Source organism: Bombina bombina, chromosome 11, assembly GCF_027579735.1.
Source record: "Bombina bombina isolate aBomBom1 chromosome 11, aBomBom1.pri, whole genome shotgun sequence".
NCBI lineage: Eukaryota > Metazoa > Chordata > Amphibia > Anura > Bombinatoridae > Bombina > Bombina bombina.
In genome coordinates this window covers 134,185,737-134,205,370 of record NC_069509.1, presented here as the reverse complement: position 1 = coordinate 134,205,370, position 19,634 = coordinate 134,185,737, and the positions used below count along the sequence as shown (strand labels likewise).

The window sequence follows — 19,634 nt, the reverse complement described above, 5'->3', positions numbered from 1 at the left end:
AATGTATAACAAAAAAAGAAGAAAATTTGATCATAGAATAACATTGTAAAACTGTTTTAAATTGTATGTTCTATCTGAATCAGGAAAAAAAAAATTGGGCTTAGTGTCCCTTTAAATTAATATTTATTTATTTTTGTCCACCTCTGACCGCGCTATATCTTCTCACCATCTTTGCCGGTAGCTTGACAGCTATAGGAAACCCAACTCACTTGAGTATATTTGCCTTTAATTTGTCAAGTTGAGCTGATCCAATCAAAGTGACAGACTAGTGCTAAGCCACGGCTCCTTCCCATGATACTCATCTCTTCCTGTTTGCCACATACAAAGAGCTCCTCCTCTGCAACTGGCTTACTCCTAGCTGCTGATGCATGTCTCTGTGTATGTGCTTATATATAGCTTTAGGGTATTTGTACTGCTAAAATAACTGCTCCTTTGAAGTACAGAGAAGTATATGTTCTGACTCAACAGAAAGGGTGGAACCATATTAGCCAGAGAATTACATGAAAGCACAAATTATTTTGTGAATGGAAATAACATAGTACAAATAATAATAATGCCTGAAGAACAAAACTTCAATGTTTTGAAAGCTTTGCCTCTTAGCTATTAAAAGTAATGGCCCTTACACTGATTTTGTTATGCTTGTCCACTAAACAATATACATTTCTATTTGTATTCAACTAATATAAGTTCTGTTATTTGTTCATTGCTGCTTTAGCTGAAAATGAGACCGCTGATATAGAGGCTAAAATTCTACAGGTGCCATGGAATATAGCAGTGATTTTCAACCACTGTGCAGTGGCACACTAGTGTGCCGTAAGAGATCGTCAGGTGTGCCGCCGTGAATTGGTCCCTACTGAAGCAGAACAGAAGCCGGTAGCTGCCGCTACCCTGCGCACTCATCCGGACACGCAGGGACTCTCTCAACTCCCACACAGTTCTCCGGAGGGTCGGGGCTCCGCTTCGGAGATTTCACTCGCCTCAGCTGCATTACAAAAGTTCCTATCAAGGAGATCTGAGCAAGAGAAGACCCGTCAAGCCAGTGCGCATATATATGCTGTATTAGGTTACAATGTGTGATTTTGTAAAATTTTGGGATGGTGGTGTGCCCCAGGATTTTTTAATGTAAAAAATTGTGCCATGGCAAAAAAAGGTTGAAAATCACTTTTATGCTCCGACCATCAGAACAAAGGTAAAAGATGGTATTGGGGTATCTGTGTGGATCACTAATGCACAACATAGTTGCATACTTTTCTAACTATGATGACCCCTTCTCCGTTGTGTAATACTTTCTAGGATGCCAACCTTGTGCACACACTTGTGGCTCTCGAGTGTCCTCAAGATTTACCTTTATGGGAGAAATGGATACTTATGCAAGAGGGTGGGGAGCACAATGACGCAGTATATTCACTGTTGCAATGCTTGCTGTGATGCAATGCTCTGCAGGGTACTCAGTTTATTGACATATGCCAACAAACCACTCTGTGTATGTTGTAAAGCAATGGTCAGCAGATCTGGTAGGTAACAAAGACATCACAGGAGATCTTTCTGCAGATTCCCATGAATGGAACAAGGTGGGCAGACCTCCTAGGTCCAGTGAAAAAAAATATGACTGCCAAGGCATTACCATATAACTAAGAACATGTTTAATAAATTATTTATAAAATTGCATATAAAAATATTCCTGAGTCAAATGTAAATTAATTTTATTGAAGTATCAGGGATCATAGGAGCATGGGTTATAATTTATAGGGACATTATGAGCGGTGCATCAGTAATACCGACGCACGCAAATGTGCACGGTATTACATGTTGCGAGTTCGCATCGCAGGGAAGCCTTGCACTCATGAGGGCGTGCGTCCATAGTCTCCAATGGGAGCCTTGTTCTCATGCAGTGAGAAACGCCAGAGAACCTAGTGCAACGAAGGGGGTAAGTCGTGCAGCGATGGGCAGCAAAGTTTAAATATATATGTATAGGAATATATACATATATATATATTTATGTGTTTTATATGTACAGTATATACACATATTAACACATAAATATAAATGTATATAAGCACATACATATATATTTACAGTTCCCATAAACCGCAATGTAAAGGCACTTTTCAGTGCCGTTTTTTTTCTAACACCCCACATCTGCACACTTTAACCCCTAAAAACTGAGTTGTGCTGTTATTATTTAAAAAACTAAAGATGCTACATTTTTTTTATTTTAATAAAGACATTATACAGTTTTTTTTTGGGGGGGGGGGCAAGTGGGGGACATTTTTAAAATAAACCTTAGATCTGATCTCTGGTTAATTTTCGGAGCGATAATTTCTACCGCGAGCTTGCAGTAGCACTATGACAGCCACTAAAATAGCTGGTTATTTATTGTGCACATGATAAATTAGCGCTCCACTTGTAATCTAGTCATATATTGGAAAAATTACACACTCTAATGTATTGGATTATGTCATTTTAACACTAGCGACCCTGCAAATGAGTTAAACACATAGCTAAAGTATTGTTCAGTGGCAGCAGAGCATAGAGACTAACGCTGCTGGTCCAAAGCCGTGTCCTCTCAGGTCCATCAGTGTTCTGCTGTTTCCGAGATGTACTTTAATTATGTATTTAACACCTTTGCAGGGATTAAACACATAGTATTGCAAGGCCGCTAGTGTTAAAATCACATTGGAGCATGCCATTTTTACACTATAAAATCCCTTTAAAGAGCCATAGAAATGAAAAAGATAATTAAAGTATAGAATAAGCAATTAAGTGCAAATATTAATAAGTAAGGCTAAGATAATATTAAAGGAATAGTCAAAATTAAACTTTCATGATTCAGATAGAGCAGGCAATTTTAAGCAACTTACTAATTTGCTCCTATTATCAATTTTTCTTCATTCTCTTAGTATCTTTATTTCAAAAAGCAAGAATGTAATATTAGGAGCCGGCCCTTTTTTTGTTCAGCACCTGGGTTGCGCTTGCTGATTGGTGGCTACATTTAGACACCAATCAGCAAGCGCTACCCAGGTGCTGAACCAAAAATGGTCCGGCTCCTAATATTACATTCAAATAAAGATACCAAGAGAACAAAGACAAATTAATAGGAGTAAATTAAAAAGTTGCTTAAAATTGCATGCTCTATCCCTTTAAGGATTGCACATATATTGATGAATTGCAGTCATTTACATAAATGCAAAGCAATTACATACTGTAATGCAATAGGTCTGTATGCAAATGAAAGGTTTTAAAAACATTTAAATCTGTCCTTTTGTAAGCAAAATATGAACCGTTTTGTAGTCCAGAAACATATCCCTTGAAAAGCATCTTCAATAGGGTTTAACATATACCCATTGCAGCGGCCAATTGTGAATGAGCTCATGCACTGATTAAGCAGTCACTGTGTAGAATGCTGCATGGTCAGGGTTCTGGATCGTGCAGCATGCACTCCAGTGCCTTTAGAAGCAAGTGGGCAAGAGAAAACCACAAATTTAAAAGTCAAATTGCAGGGGGAGAAAATGAAAAAGATGAAATAATGAATCTACATTAAGAAGTTTTTTTCTTTTACTAAACATTAACATTTTATGAGGAACTAAGGGGAATGAAACCCCACATTGTTTTCATGATTCAGATAGATCATACAATTTTAGACAACTTTTTAATTTACTTCTATAATCAATTTGGTTTGTTCTCTTGCTATCCTTTGCTGAAAAGCATACCTAGGTATGCTCAGGAGCAGAAGAGCACTACTGGGAGCTAGCTGCTGATTGGTGGTTGCACGTATATATGTCTGTTGTCAATCCTTTGCTGAAGGAACAGCACTTCACTACTGGCAGCTAGCTGAACACATCTAGTTGGCCAATCACAGGAGACAAATGTGTGCAGGCACCAATCAGCAGCTAGCTCCCACTAGTGTAGAATATGTACAAATTATTTTTAAACATGGGATACTAAGAGAACAAAGCACATCTGAAAATAGAATTGCATTTAAAATTGTCTTAAAATGACATGCTCTATCTGAATCATGCAAGTTTAATTGTGACTTTCCTATCCCTTTAAAATATTATGCTCTATATGAATCGTGAAATAAAAAATTGGGGTTTATACCCCTTTAATGCCCTTTAAAATTGGAAACAAATATTAGGACCATTGCAAACAAATAATACGACATTGCAGTGGATTATCATTTATCATTGAGTGGACTAGAAACTTTTGTGTGTGTGTGTGTGTCTGCCTCTCACTCTCTCTCAGTCTTAGGTTACCTTGTCAAAGCGATTTCAAGAGCCATAAGAGATTCATGAAGCAATCACCAATATGTATACAGTACTCACCCCTACTCTGCAGAGCGTTGAGAGGATCTCACACTCACACCCTGTTTACCTGCCTAATAACTCCAAAACTGAGCCAATAAGCAATGCCCATTTATGGCGCCCAAATATGATTGGCTAATGCTCAAAACTATCATCCTCTTGGAGGCCAACCTACACTGTAATACAAATCATACTGTAACGAAAAGAATGAAAAGATACCAGGAGCAACACTGCACACTAGACAGAAAAGGGTGAAGAATAGTCGCAGATATGATTAAAAAAAATGGTGTGAGCGCAAAATAAAACAGGAATTAGAGAATATTAGGAAACATAATTACACACCAGACGATAGAAAGGTAAAACCTTATGTTACGTTCTAAATATTTTGTTACGTAAATGGCTTACTATTAAATAAGGCAGGTGATTAATACAGTTTCAAATATTTTAGCCTTTGCTGACATCAGGGAAAAATCTCCAGGAAAAAAAAAAAATTACAAAAATAATATTGCATTCAATGACTGCCCCTGTATTGTGACCAAGCAGAGGAAATAGACTGCTACTGGTACCCTCTGTGCTAGCCAATTAAAATTCCCATCTTCTATTACCCACAATCCTTTACAACACCTGCTATTCTAGAAATGCAATCATTCACTTCCAATGAGCTTCACACCCCATCAACCTAGTTCCCATCTTGCATTACGTAACGCTGTCCCTTCTCCCACTATGTCACTCCTTACTCATCATACATTTATAGCATGTACATTTCATAGCTAGTGCCAGTAACACACATTACATCACACCCCAATAAATTGTCTCTGATTTAGCAGCTCTGAAGATAACACAGAAGCTAGCTTGCTACAATACCATAAATTATTATAATCAGAGTTATGAGATAAAGGAAGAAGCTTTTGCTAATTTCTGTACTGTTCCTGACTTTCCCGGTTGGGTAGTAAAAAAAACAAAAAAAACACACCTTTCTTTAAGAGAAACAATAATTAAAGGGATATGAAACTCAAATGTATTTCTTTTTTCCAGAATGCAATTTTAAAGGGACACTGAACCCACATTTTTTCTTTTGTGATTCAGATAGCGCATGCAATTTTAAGCAACTTTCTAATTTACTCCTATTAGCAAATGTTCTTCATTCTCTTGGTATCTTTATTTGAAAAGCAAGAATGTAAGTTTAGATGCCGCCCATTTGGGTGAACAACCTGGGTTGTTCTTGCTGATTGGTGGATACATTCATCCACCAATAAACAAGTGCTGTCCAAGGTTCTGGACTTTCTTTTTCAAATAAAGATAGCAAGAGAAAGAAGAAAAATTGATAATAGGAGTACATTAGAAAGTTGCTTAAAATTGCATGCTCTATCTGAATCACATAAGAAAAAATTTGGGTTCAGTGTCCCTTTAAGCAACTTTCTAATTTACTCCTATTATCAATTTATCTTCGTTCTCTTGGAATCTTTATTAGAAAAGGCAGGGATGTAAAGCTTAGGAGCCAGCCTATTTTTTGTTCACCACCTGGGTAGCGCTTGCTGATTGGTGGCTGAATGTACCCAGGTCCTGATCCAAAAATAGGCCAGTTCCTAAGCTTACATTCCTGCTTTTTTTACATAATGAAACCAAGAGAACGAAGAAAAAATTATAATAGGAGTAAATTAGAAAAATGCTAAACATTGCATGCTCTACCTGAATCATAAAAGAAAATAAAAATCTGATTTCATATCCCTTTAAGACTTACTTTTATTTTGTAAATTCACATCATGTAATGTTTTTTCTTTGTGAATCCCAGATCTATATTTCAGATCAGTAGTTAGGTAGCAATCCTTATTTTCACCAGGATTAACTGGATTTAGTTACCTTCAAAATGATTTTACCCTGTACGAATTTTATACTGGATTGGGTCTTTCAAACTTTCCTAAATGTTATATTTTAACTGCAAAATATTGTTGTATAATTCTGCTATGTATTCCCTTGTAAACTTGACAGGATCTTTCATTTGTAGGATGCTGTTTACCATATCCCATACCTTTAAATGTCTTTCAGATCCTAGCAATAAAAAAGGATTTCTGGCTGTTGAGAAGAATCAACTGTCTGGGATCTCCTGTAGAATTCCTTTTAGCTGTGTCCCTCATTGCGGGTTCCTAGTGAGCCTTTAGATAACTTCCCTTCTGTATCAATCTTTGAATATTCCTTTATAAGTATTTATTTTTTGTTAGCTACACTAATATACTTCCCATTACAACAGTCTATATTACCATATATATTTGTAAATCTATAGTCATTATTTTTTTTTCCTCCTACAAATAGTATCTACACTGTAATAAAATATCTCAGTGTATCTCTCTGCAGGCACAGAATTCTATGTGTTATCTCCCTACAGATTAGATTATATTTATATTTCTCATCTGTACAAGGCCTCATAATATAAACACTGCTGCCCTTTCCTTTGTGTACAATCTATAAAGAAAGGTGATCATTGACTGCCTAGGAGCAGATGGTGTAACCAGTCTTTTGTCTAAAAGACACTACAGAAGAGGTGCAGATTATTCAGCCTAAATTATCTGTAGATCTCCCTGAGTGGTTGTCTCATTGCTGCTGATACAGTCAGATGTTCCACAATTACTTTCTGGGTTCAGACACAAAAATAAGGTTCTTCAGTTTCATTCCCAATAACTCAGTAATGTAGCAGTCTCTATGTGTCAGTGCTTGTCTCTTATTGCAGGTGCTGTAGTCCCTTTCTTTCTCTCTCTTAAAATGCTGCAGTCTATTCCTCTCTCTCTAAACGAGCTGCAGTCTCCCTGGCTGCTTGTTCCTCTTCACATCTGCTCCAGTCTCTCTCCAGGTGAGGCAATATGTCTCGTTATGCCTGTGGTTGTCTCTCTTTGTGCAGGTGATGCAGTCTCTTTGCTGCAGACTGTCCCGTTGCCTCTGTCTATGCAGGCGCTGCACTATGCCCGTCTGTTTTTCTGGAAGCAATGTAAGTCCCTTTCTGGCTGTGTGTGTGGGAGGGTGATGCAGTCTGGCTCCTTATTTCCAGGTTGACACCGGGTATCTCTCCGTATTCAGGTACTGCAGCCTCTCGGTGTCTCTCCCTATGCAGGTGCTGCAGTCTGCCAGCCTGTCTCTCTGGGATTCAGACAGCCGATGACGTCACCAGCTAGAAGAACAAAAACAGACTCCAGCCTCCGACACAGCCGCTTCCGGGTTAGGTCACATGACATAAAGCTGCTTTGCTGTCAGGTGACTATACCCTGTTGTCACTCACTGAGAGGTTAGGGTAGAGTGGCAGTAATAGTTGTCAGGCGTCTCTTTGCATGTTTATATTGCATATATTTATATGAGGCCTGTTTATTTAGTATACACAAAGCAAATCATCTGACAGTGCTGCCATGTAAACAGCTGCCAGCAGTGGATGAGTTAAAACTTTTTTTATGTGTAGTTCTTGATATGAAGGTTATTTAAAAGGGACATGAAAGTCAAAATTAAAATTAAATAATTAAGGAAGAACATTAAATTCTATCATAAAAATGCACTTTGTTCTATTTGTATCCTTTGTTTAAAAGCATATCAGCAGCAGTGTGCTGCACTACTGGGATCTAGCTGGTCATTGTTGGTTACACAAATGCCTCTTGTCATTGGCTCACCGTATGTGTTCAGCTAGGTCCCAGTAGTGCATTGCTGTTCTAGAGATGCCTTAAGCTGTGTGTTTAATGCCTTTACTGGGGTTAAAATACATAGGAATATGCAAGCAATAGAGCATATAGAGGTATGTCTGGTGGCGACCCAAGATGGCCGCAATTCTATAAGCTGCATTGGGGACAAAAGTAATCCGCCAGTTACTATATACATCTCGGGATATCAACAATCACAATTAACATAATGTGATAAACTACAGCATAAAGAACAGATTTTTTTCTTTATTTGACAGCTTGCTGTCTGTATGACCCAGGCACTGTGGACCAGATAGCTGAGGCCTAAGGTGACGAGTTATCATCGCCTTGGAACTCCCACCCCCTTGGGGGGTTTCTAGTCGTACAGTCTAGTTGCGACCGCTCACCTAAGCTCTTGCATTAACAGACATTGCACAGCACACACACTATATACAGTTGAGGCATTAAAAAGATGGTAAACTTGGTTCAAACGCTACGCTCTGTGTAAACCATCTTTCCAAATGAAATGGCACTTTTATTCATAACTTTATTGTAATATGGGTGGATTAAAAAATTAATATATCACAAACTGCTAGAATTGTGTTAGTGCCGCTGTTCCTCTGCCCGTCTATTTTCTTAGATTTTTTTTTTTCATTTGAGAAATCATTAAAATTACGCAATCACATTTTCGATCGTGTGATTTAAATTTTTTAATTATTTGTTTACATCAGAATTTTTTTTCCGATGTAACAAATAAGTACCAGCAGGAAGGGGTTAAGAGAACCACTACATAAATAAATAAAAATATGTAGCTGTATGGTTGTTGACAGGAATTTGTGGTGTATTCATAATTAAATAAAACTTCTGATTTTAAACGATACAGGAATTATTGGGTAAAACCATCTAGTATTACAATAGTACAATTTTACCAACTTGCCGTATCTCTATTCTCATAGGGCAGCAGACTATGGCAACTTTGAAGTCTGTGTGAAGCTTGAAATGGCTTATTTGTACAACAAGGGCTGTAAGTTTATTTATTTTTATTTAAAAAAATATATTTGAAAGGTAACTGGGGGGAAACCTGTTTAAATGTTTATTTTAATTTTAGTATGAAGTTGTAGTTGTAGTTTTCAGGTGTGTTTCTCAACCAAAATTGTACACAGAGGAACTATTCACATTCTTAAACGTTCTGTCTTAGGGCTAGATTACAAGTGGAATGTGTGTCGGTTAGTGTGCATATTACAAGTTGAAAGTAAAAAGTTTGCACGTGAGTGAAACCCGATGTGCACTAACCAAATATCGCAACCTCGTTAATGTATTCTCCCCATAGAAATCAATGGAGAGCGCAGAAGGAAAAACCTAACACCTATCGCTCACGCGCCAACCTGACAGGAGTTATGAATAGTTGACATTCAATTTTCTTCACATACAGGATACTGTCATTTTTAGTGTAAATACATATTTCTATATATATCTATATATGCCTATACCTGTATATCTATTCCTTTAGATATATAGGTATACATATATATTTTACATTAGCATTATTAGATATATATATAGAAATATATATCTAATAATAATAATAAAAAAATATATGTAAAGAACACAGAAATGTAAAATATGGGTAACACGATTCGTATTTCACAATTTAGGTCTAACGCGGTCAGATTAGTGCACATGAAAATTTACTAATGGTAAGACGCATTGAAATATGAAATATAAAATATTTAAAAATAATAATAATTAATAAAAATGATTATACATACTGTAGAAAATTCAGATTATTATAGCCTATGGTGAATAAATCATCTTGATTTTATTAAAGACAGGAGGCGGATATTTTGCATCAAATCTTTACTGAATCCAAACAGCAGCAAAGAATACATACAGAGAAAAAAATAAAATAGTAACAAGACTGCACCAATCAGGACACAGCAGTCTAATAAACGGTAATGAACAAGTCCATCACTTCGTCTTTTCTTTGACCATAAGACAGTGAAACCAGGCATAAAGAAAACAAACTCCAGTGAATATCCATCCTAGACCAAAATGGAACAGCGATACCCAGGAACGGAGAAACAACAGATGACATGGTCCGTAGATAAGGGAGAACAAAAATCCACAGAGTCACTGAAAAGAGAAAAAACGCAAAGTAACAACAATCCCAGATTAGGGATAGGCGAATGTGTAAATTTCCGAATTCGAATGTTAGAACAAATGTTATTACCGAAATTCGAATTATAAATCCGAATGTTGATAAGAACGAATATTCTTAAAAATTCTATAATCGAATGCTATTTACAGTTTTCGAATGTCACTTTCGAATTTGAATGTTTATAATTATATCGAATGTCCACATTTGAAATTTCGAATTTAACATTCTATTTAACAAATACTATTCAGAAGTTCAATAGTTCATGTGGTAGGGAGAGAATCTAGTAAATTGATACATAATAGATACAAATATATCATTTCGAATGTTTCTATATAGAATATTGCATAATTCGAATATTACATTTAAAGAAAGCATTAGAAATACTATTACAGACATATAAATTCGAATTTTCCGAATTCGAATATTGCATAATTCGAATATTACATTTAAAGAAAACATTAGAAATACTATTACAAATATAAATTCAAATTTTTCGAAACAAATATTTTCGAATGTAATCATAAAATTCGAAACCGAACATTCAAAAATCGAATGTTAGAATGTTATGTAAACATTCGAAATTCGATTCGAACGAACGAATGTGTTAAAATTTGTTTCATTTTTTGAATGTTGCGAAACATTCGCCCATCCCTATCCCAGATGTGATGATTTTTACAATGTATTGGCAAACAGCAAGGAGCTAGAACAAGAATACAGACTGTATTCAGCAGCAACCATCTTAACAACAACTGCCCGTCCCCTCCGATCACATGACTAAAATGTTAACTGTTTATAATACACAGAGTGAACTAAGCATAACTATTGAACTTAAAATATAACATAAAGCATACACATCATTACATCTTCCCCTTCAAATATGAAACACTCAATATGAGACAAAGTCTTCCCATATTTTTGGTTTAATAGCTCGACCATAACGAGAGAAAGTAACTGCTGGCTCACTAGCAGTACAATCGGTGTCAAGTTGAGAGTCATTCCCAGCATTATGGCAAGCTGATACACTTATGTTGTCCTCAAAGTCCTCATTAGACTTTACATCCATGTTAAGCGATTCTGTGCATTCGTTGCTTAAGCTTTGCTCTTTATTGTCATTGCTGCTTGGTTCTCCCAGTAAAGTATCCGCTGCAGTGTCTGGTCAAAGATGACGCCTGTTGCGTTTCAGTTTCTGTCCACAATTGGTTTCGATTACATATGACCTTGGTGAATCAGCTTCACTGACAATTCGAGCAGGTTCCCATGTATCCCCAGTTACTCTGTGTCTCACAGCTTGCCCAGCCCTGAGTGGACGAAGTAACTTGGTAGATTTGTCAAAATACAGTTTTTGCTTTTACATGTTTATGTTCCTCTGACCTGTTACCTGATCCTGTGGGATAGTCTGAGGTTGCAATTTCTTTGGTGCAATAGGCACTGTGGTCCTCAGTGCTCTACACATGAGCAGCTGTGCAGATGAACATAAACCCTCCATGGGTGTTGCACGATAGTTTAACAGGCCTAGGTACACATCCTGCCCTGATGATTGTGCTTTTCGGATAATGGATTTGGCTATGCCAACATACTTCTCACCTAAACCATTGGCCTGTGAGTGATACAGACTTATTGGTTTGTGCCTGACTCCCCATTCACGCAGAAAGCACTGGAATTCAGCACTTGAGAATTGCGGGCCATTATCAGACACAAGTTCTTCACACACTCCATGTCTCGAGAGTATTGTTTTGAAAGCCCATATGATTGCTGATGCTTTTAGATTTCTCAGCTGTACTAGCTCAAAGAATTTGCAGTAGTAATCTACTACTATCAGGTAGAGGTTGTCCTCAAAATGAAAAATATCTGTGGCCAGTCTCTGCTATGCCTGTGAAGGAGTGTTCCATGGTGTAAGAGGTTCTTTTGCATTGTTTTTTTGAAATGTCTGGCAGGTTTCCCATTTCTTCACAAGTGTCTCAATATCAAGGTCCAAATTAGGCCAGTAAACCACATCCCGTGCTCTGTGCTTACAAAGAGTAATGCCCAAATGTCCCTGGAGAATTTGCTCCAGTACTTCTGCCTGCTGTGATTTAGGAATAAGAATACGGTCACCCATGAATATGATATCCGTATGAAAGGATAGTTCATTTCTCACAGGCCAGAATCCCTGGCCAGCCATTGCACATGACACAAATTAGTTTTTCTAGTACTTTATCTTGTTTGGTATTTTGTCTAATTTTTTCTAGCCGTACATCAGCTATTGGAATATTTACTAGTACTGTATGTACCTGTTCTTCCAATTCAGGTTCATCCCGTGCTTCATGTCCTTCTGGAAACACCTTAAACAGCGTATCTGCCATCGGAATTTCCTTTCCTGGTTTATATTTCACTGTGAGGTCATACTGTTGTAGTTTCATAACCATCCTCTGCAGGCATGGAGGTACAGCAGATAGTGGTTTTTGCATGATGTACTCCAATGGTTTGTGATCAGTTTCCACAACCACTGGGCGACCATAGATATAGTGGTGAAATTTCTCACATCCATTCACAATGGCCAACATCTCCTTCTCAATTTGAGCATAATTGGCTTGTGTTGTTGTCAGAGCTCGTGAAGCATATGCAACAGGATGTCCTTGTTGAATCAGCACAGCACCTAACCCAAACTGGGATGCATCCACTTGAAGCACAGTGTCACAGTTTACGTCAAAATATTTCAGTATTGGCCCCGGATGTTTAGTGATCAATTTTTTTACTTTCTCAAATGTCTTTTCCATATTAGCATCCTAAGACCAAATAGCATCCTTTTGTAGCAATTCACATAGTGGGGCTGTCAGCTGAGCGAGGCCCTGAGAAAACTTGGATAGATAATTGAAAATGCCTAATGATGTCTCTAGTTCCTTCCTGGAGGATGGGGCCTTCATGCTAATAACTGCTGTTACCTTCTTTGGATCAGGCTTTAAGCCCTCTTTGGTTAGAAGGTGTCCAAAATATGTAACTTCTTCTACCCCAATTTGCATTTTGTTTGGATTGAGTTTAAGATTTTTCTCCAGACACCGCTTGAGTAAGGCAATAAGGTTTTTGTCATGTTCTGTACGATCCTTTCCATAAAACAGCAAATCATCAATTATTACTTCAACACCATGTAGACCAGCAATCAATTCATGTGATTTCTTTTGAAATATCTCCTGAACAGAAGCAATGCCGAAAGGTACTCTTGTGAAGCACCATCGTCCAAAGGGGGAGTTGAAAGTGGTCAGGTAACTGTTGGGTTCATCAAGATGCAATTGCCAGTAACCAGATTGTGCATCTAGTACACTAAACACTGTTGCTCCTACTAGCTTGTAAGCTATATCATCTATGGTGGGGAGTTTGTAGTGTTCTCTCATTATTACTTTGCTTAAATCACGTGGGTCAATGCAAATACGAATTGCGCCTGTGTTTTTCTTCTCTACCACCACCATAGAACTGACCCATTCTGATGGTTCTGTGACCTTTTTTACTACCCCCAACTTCTCCATCCTTGTTAGTTCTTGTTTGACTTTAGCCTCAAGAGATAGAGGTATTTTCCTTGGGGCATGAATGACAGGCTGTGCACCCTCTTTTATACGTATGCGGCTAATCCCCGTGAGGCACCCTAGGCCCTTAAATAGATCACTGTACTCACGCTTAATGTTGTCCTTTGACAGTTCGCTGCACCCACCATCCACAGCCATAATGATCTTTACAAGTTCAATCTCTTTACTTGTTTTGAGACCTAATACTGCTGGGGCTTTTGTTTCTATCACAAACAATTGTAAGACCTTTTCAGATCCCTTTCAAAAACATTTTGCATGACAGCGACCCATCACTTTCAGCTTTTCACCACTATATCCCAACAGTTTTGGTAGGTCTTGAGTCTCTAAGGGGAATTCATTTCTAAGGAGTTCCAGGTATGTGTGGCTTGGCACACATTTTACCTGTGCCCCTGTATCTATTTTGAATGTGACTGGAGTTTTGTGAGCCCCTATCTGTAGGATTACATTTGCTTCATCTGCAGACTTATGTGATTTCTGTACTGCTGCAAGATATATTGGAGTGCAATCTGTGTCTGACCCTGCGTTGTCATCATTGTCCTCTATGGCGTGTACAGCCTGTGTTTGTGTCCTTGCAATATGGGAAAACAGTTTACCCACCCTGGCAAAATGTCCTCTTTTCTTGCATTTATTACATATCTGCCACCTTGCAGGACAGGCAGCATTTTTGTTGTGCATGTTTCCACAGTAGCCACAGGTTGCTTGTGTGTTACTTGTCCCAGTGTCCCACTTGCCATTTATCCCCTTGTGTCCTCTTTCTTGCCAGTATCTGCTGCTTTGATTTTCTATAGCACTGATCTGGTGTTGTGTTCCTTCCAGTACCTGCATGTCCTTTCTTGACATTTCCTATGCTCTAGCAATCCTGATGGCTTTCTCAAGATTTAAATCTTCTTCCTGCAGCATCTTTTCCTGAACTTCTTTAAACTTACTGCCCATCAGAATACAGTCTTTTATCTTATCACCTGCATCATAAAAAGCACAGTCTTTGGCAAGCAATCGCAGCTGTGTCACCCATTCATCCACAGATTCACCTCCACACTGATTCCTCTCAAAAAACAATTTCCTTTGCACTGAGGAGTTTTTCCTTGGATTGCAGTATGCTTCAAACTTTGCAAACAATACCTCTGTTTTTTTGTTTTTTTTGTCATCTGCAGTGATATCCCAGCTTGCCTGCCAGGCTCTGCATACATCACATCGCTTTTGTCCCACACATATCAGAAAATGTGCTGCCTTCTGTTCATCAGTCCATCTGTCTTCATCTGGGCCTGCAAACACAAGTTCAATCAGCTCCCTCCATTTTGACCAATTGTCAGAAATGTTCCCTGACTCTAAATCCAGAGAAAATATTCGCCTCCTGTCTTTAATAAAATCGAGATTATTTATTTACCATAGGCTATAATAATCTGAATTTCATGGCATAACAGGAGGCTTCATATTTTGCATTTTTAAAGCACTTACATAAAAAATTTCAAAACAAAATAAACAATTTCAAAAGTTCTGATGTCCCTCTTGAAAACCCTGGGGAAGGAGGGTTCTTTAAACCCCATTATACTTCTTGGGAGGAGGTTCTATCACCCATATGTGAAAAGCCTGGGGGAGGGGCTAACAACCATAGAGCTGGAGTAATGCCTCTATGGGAGACTGGGAGATATAGGGTCTTCTCAAACCAATTGCGATGATAAACGATACTCTGATCTTTAGCTATAGAGTTTAGAGCGAGTCTCATAGGAATTACGGGATACCTCTGAAAAGGGCTCAAGGACGATTTAATACGTTGGCCATGGATGATACAAACTTTTGAAGGCAAAAAAACCAAACTACTTAGAAGAAGGAAGAAGATAGAAAAGTGAGATATACCAGGAAAATACATTTTCAAAGGAAGTATAAGGAAATAAAACCACAATGAGAAACCAGTGTCGAGCTGAGCAGCGGCTCGCATGACCGACTGGAGCTAGTCACTGGTCAGGCATGCGTCCCCAAGGACTCTGAGCACAGCCCCGGAGACAGTTCTGGATTGTGTCGAGAGGGCTATGATCCGCCTCAGAAAAGGGGGGAAAAAATATTTACTTTAGTGCAACAGCAAAGGTCCAATTAATATAAGCAAGAAATCCTCTTTAGAAGGACGGGGAATTGTAACAGTCTGAGAGATCTAGCAATATAGAGGGATTCCTCTACAGACGGCATTTAGAAAAATCTGGGACAAAGTACACTAGATTTTTCTATGCATAAATGTTTTGTAGATGATGTATTAATAAAGTCCATCCGGAAGAATTTAAAATTGATAGTTTAGCTCCACAAAGTCCAAAATACGCCTATGCACACACATATGTACACCTACATAAACATACGAACACATGAACCTGAAAACACCCAGACATGTAACTATACACACACACGGCACATGCATATATGCCCCTACACACGCCTGCACGAAGATTCACCTACTTACAGACTCCTGCAGGCTAAAAAGGGGAAAACTGGATCCTTAGATCAGCATCAAAGCCTATTACTCTTATAGAAGCGTCAAAAATTAAAAAATACGTTTAATACTGTCAGGTTCAGAGGGGCATCAAACCTGGGTCTACAAACAAAAGAAATAACTGAAATAAAATAAAATGAAAGGTTTTATTACAATAAAGATGAAAATATAGAATAGATATTTTACACAGTCCCAAAGTACAGAGATAAAAATAAATAAATAATAAAAAAAATAGAAAAAGGAGAAAGGCGTGACTACTGGCCAAACACAGGCCGGGCGGGAAAAGACCCACATACAGATGGAAAAAAATAAATAAACAGACCTAAAGACAGGCTACACACTCTATTTTTATAAAAAAAAAAAATTAAAGCACTTTAAACAATTTTCCAAATTATTTTTATCATCAAAATTGCTTTGTTCTCTTGGTATTCTTAGTTTAAAGCTAAACATAGGAAGGCTCAAATGCTAATTTGTAAAACGTTGAAGGCCGCCCCTTATTTCAGTGCATTTGGCATTATACACCGCCAAAGGGCGTAAGAACATGAGTGCCATACAGATAGCTTAGTGATGGAGCGATTTATAAACAGAAGATACAAACTGACTGTATTACATGCAGGAGAGTGGAAATGGAGTGGAAATGGAGCGATTTATAAACAGAAGATACAAACTGACTGTATTACATGCAGGAGAGTGGAATATTGATATACATACATATATACACACATACATAGAAATAAAATCATACTGAAGACAAAAGCCCTATAAATTCGAAAGTCTAAAGAAGATAACAAGAAAACTTTAATAAGGTGAAAACATTAACGAGACACTAAACCCAATTTTTTTATTTTGTGATTCAGATAGAGCATGCAATTTTAAGCAACTTTCTAATTTACTCCTATTATCAAATTTTCTTCGTTCTCTTGGTATCTTTATTTAGAAAACAAGAATGTAAGCTTAGATGCTGGCCCATTTTTGGTGAACAACCTGGGTTGTACTTGCTGATTGGACAGCACCAATAAACAAATGCTGTCCATGGTCCTGAACCAAAATAATTTGGCTCCTTAGCTTAGATGCCTTCTTTTTCAAATAAAGATAGCAAGAGAACAAAGAAAAATTGATAATAGGAGTAAATTAGAAAGTTACTTAAAATTGCATGCTCTATCTGAATCATGAAAGAAAAAAAATTTGGGTTCAGTGTCCCTTTAACCCCTTAGTGACCAGAGCACTTTTCCATTTGTTGACCGTTTGGGACCAAGGCTATTTTTACATTTCTGCTGTGTTTGTGTTTAGCTGTAATTTTCCTCTTACTCATTTACTGTACCCACACATATTATATACCGTTTTTCTCGCCATTAAATGGACTTTCTAAAGATACCATTATTTTCATCATATCTTATAATTTACTATTAAAAAAATTATAAAATATGAGGAAAAAATGGAAAAAAAACAATTTTTTCAAACTTTGACCCCCAAAATCTGTTGCACATCTACAACCACCAAAAAACACCCATGCTAAATAGTTTCTAAATTTTGTCCTGAGTTTAGAAATACCCAATGTTTACATGTTCTTTGCTTTTTTTGCAAGTTATAGGGCACTAAATAAAAGTAGCACTTTGCTATTTCCAAACCACTTTTTTTCAAAATTAGCGCTAGTTACATTGGGACACTGATATCTGTCAGGAATCCCTGAATATCCTTTAACATGTATATATATATTTTTAGAAGACATCCCAAAGTATTGATCTAGGCCCATTTTGGTATATTTCATGCCACCATTTCACCGCCAAATGCGATCAAATAAAATAAAATGTTCACTTTTTCACAAATTTTTTCACAAACTTTAGGTTTCTCACTGAAATTATTTACAAACAGCTTGTGCAATTATGGCACAAATTGTTGTAAATGCTTCTCTGGGATCCCCTTTGTTCAGAAATAGCAGACATATATGGCTTTGGCGTTGCTTTTTGGTAGTTAGAAGGTCGCTAAATGCCGCTGCGCATCACACGTATATTATGTCTAGCAGTGAAGGAGTTAATTAGGTAGCTTGTAGGGAGCTTGCAGGGTTAATTTTAGCTTTAGTGTAGAGATCAGCCTCCCACCTGACACATCCCACCCCCTGATCCCTCCCAAACAGCTCACTTCCCTCCCCCACCCCACAATTGTCCCCGCCATCTTAAGTACTGGCAGAAAATCTGCCAGTACTAAAATAAAAGTTTTAGGTTTTTAAAAAAAAATAAAAAATAATTATTCTGCTGTGTAGGACCCCCCTTAGCCCCCAACCTCCCTCATCCCCCCTCAAACAGCTCTTTAACCCCCCCCCCCCCCTCTGCCTTTATTGGGCACCATATTGGGTACTGGCAGGAAAAATAGTAATGTATTTTTTTTTTATTTTTTTTTAAATATTTTATTTATTTCTGTAGTGTAGCTGCCCCCCCCCCTCAACATCCAACCCCCCACCCTCTCCCTGATGCCTTGATTTCAAAATCCCACCCTCCCCAGTCCTCTCTCCCACCCTCCAGATCTACAGCATATTGATGCTGTTTTGATAGACATCACGTGCACGCGCGCGCCCGTGCACGCGCACGTACCCGCACTAGATCCCTCCCCCCTCCTCCACCAATAACTGCCCACCCGCCTCCCTGGATGAGCTCCCACCCACCAACGATAACGGCCATCGGTAGCCGATGCAGAGAGGGCCACAGAGTGGCTCTCTCTGCATCGGATGGCTAAAAACAGTTATTGCAGGATGCCTCAATATTGAGGCATCACTGCAATAACATGAAAGCAGCTGGAAGCTATCAGGATCGCTTCCACTGCTTTCAAAGACCAACGACGTATGGGGTACGTCCTTGGTCATTAACTGCATTTTTTTGCAGGACGTACCCCATACGTCGTTGGTCGTTAAGGGGTTAAATGCTTTTTAAGCTCACTCAGCTATGTCTATAGCTGAACTAGAAGATGCGAAAAGGAAAAAGATGTTTAAACTCTAATCATCCAGGTAATTCATCCCCCATATGGGGAAACAAACATAGATCCTCCAGATATTAAACCTCTCATACCACTAAGCCATGTAATTCCTTCTAAAATATAGTAAACCAAGTATGTTTAACCTAGCAAAGGAGGGCCCACAGAGCTAGTGAAGTCCATAGTGCTAGATGATTAGACAAAGAAACAATAAGTCGGGTAATTTGCAAGACCCACAAAAAATTAAAGGAGGAAAGAGGCCTGGCTACCGGCCACACGCACTCTGCACATAGTTCTACATACAAAAAAGGGGATTAGGAAAAGATTATATACGTAGTCAATATACCCCTCCACACCTTCTAACTATCGACCTGTCTCCTTACTTCCCTTTGCTTCAAAATTATTGGAACCACTGTTCTGTAATCGGCTAACTCAATTTCTCACAACTAACTCCTTACTTGATTCACTACAATCTGGTTTCCGCCCTAAACACTCATCAGAAACTGCTCTTGCTAAAGTAACAAA

The 19,634-nt window shown here is 38.1% G+C and overlaps 1 protein-coding gene across 1 annotated transcript in view; it reads right to left on the bottom strand.

Moving 5' to 3' along the window:
• The window catches only part of ABCA3 (ATP binding cassette subfamily A member 3), a 153,075-nt gene extending 145,581 nt beyond the window's left edge, over nt 1–7,494 (bottom strand). The window contains exon 1 of the mRNA XM_053694692.1: nt 6,331–7,494. The gene's annotated coding sequence lies outside the window, so the exon portion shown is untranslated. The remainder of the gene's footprint in view (nt 1–6,330) is intronic.
• Between the last annotated feature and the right edge of the window lie 12,140 nt (nt 7,495–19,634).